The following is a 1252-nucleotide window of genomic DNA, read 5'->3' as shown; positions in this document are numbered from 1 at the left end:
TCAACAACGAAGAGTGGAGTTTCTTTTTTTTCACAAAATATACCAAAAATTCAAGGTAATACAAGAAATAGGATAGGATCCTTTACTACGTCTTTTGGGGCTAAAAACACTTTTGCTATCCGCATGAAACGGGAAATACTATGTTATTTCCTCTTCTTATATTACTACTTTTCACTTTGTTCATTGGATTCATAGGAATCTCTTTGATAATGGAGGAATTGGTAATGGAATAGCAGAGTTAACCATATTATCAAAGTGGTTAACTCCCTCAATAAACTTTACCCAGGAAAGTTCTAATTCTTTTGTAAATTCATATGAATTTATTACTAATGCAATTTCTTCTGTAAGTCTAGCTATCTTTGGTTTATTCATAGCATATATCTTCTATGGATCCGCTTATTCTTTTTTTCAGAATTTGGATTTAATAAACTCTTTTTACAAAGGAAATCCTAAAAAAGAATTTTTAGATCAAGTAAAAAAAAATATATACAGTTGGTCATATAATCGTGGTTATATAGATATTTTCTATACTAGGGTCTTTACCCTCGGTATAAGAGGGTTAACCGAACTCACGGAGTTTTTTGATAAGGGTGTTATTGATGGAATTACCAATGGAGTGGGTCTTGCTAGTTTTTGTATAGGAGAGGAAATTAAATATGTAGGGGGAGGTCGAATCTCGTCTTATTTATTCTTTTTTTTATGTTATGTATCTGTGTTTTTATTCTTTTTTCTTTCTTAAGTTAAGGAATTTACAACTCCCTTTCTACAATCTCTCTATATCCTTGTTACATAAGGTAAGTATTGTATAATAGTTCGGTTTTCCGCGATTTTTTCCATTCCTCTGTGTAAATAGCCTAATATGGGTTCACAATCAATAACATCCTCACCATCGAGAGTAACGATCAGTCGAAGAACACCATGCATTGATGGGTGTTGAGGGCCCATATTGACTATCATGAGATCTTTTCTTGTAAGCGGTAGACTCATATCCTTTCTTCCTTAATTCATTATTCCATGAAAATGGATTATTCCATGAATTCCTCAAAGCGAGGCTCATCAAAATGAAAAATCTAAGACTACTATAAGACTACTAAAAAAATAATAAAACAAGAAAAAAATTTGAACGATTAAATTACTGCTCCCGAATATTCAACTGACCGATTAATTTCTTATAACGTACTCTATTTTTCTTTGCCAAATAAGCCAGCAAACGTCGACGTTTTCCCAAAAGTCTTCGTAGACCTCTTTCCGA

The sequence above is a fragment of the Aegilops tauschii genome, unplaced genomic scaffold (genome assembly GCF_002575655.3).
Source record: "Aegilops tauschii subsp. strangulata cultivar AL8/78 unplaced genomic scaffold, Aet v6.0 ptg000872l_obj, whole genome shotgun sequence".
Taxonomy (NCBI): Eukaryota; Viridiplantae; Streptophyta; class Magnoliopsida; order Poales; family Poaceae; genus Aegilops; species Aegilops tauschii.
Note: the sequence above shows the minus strand (reverse complement) of the source record.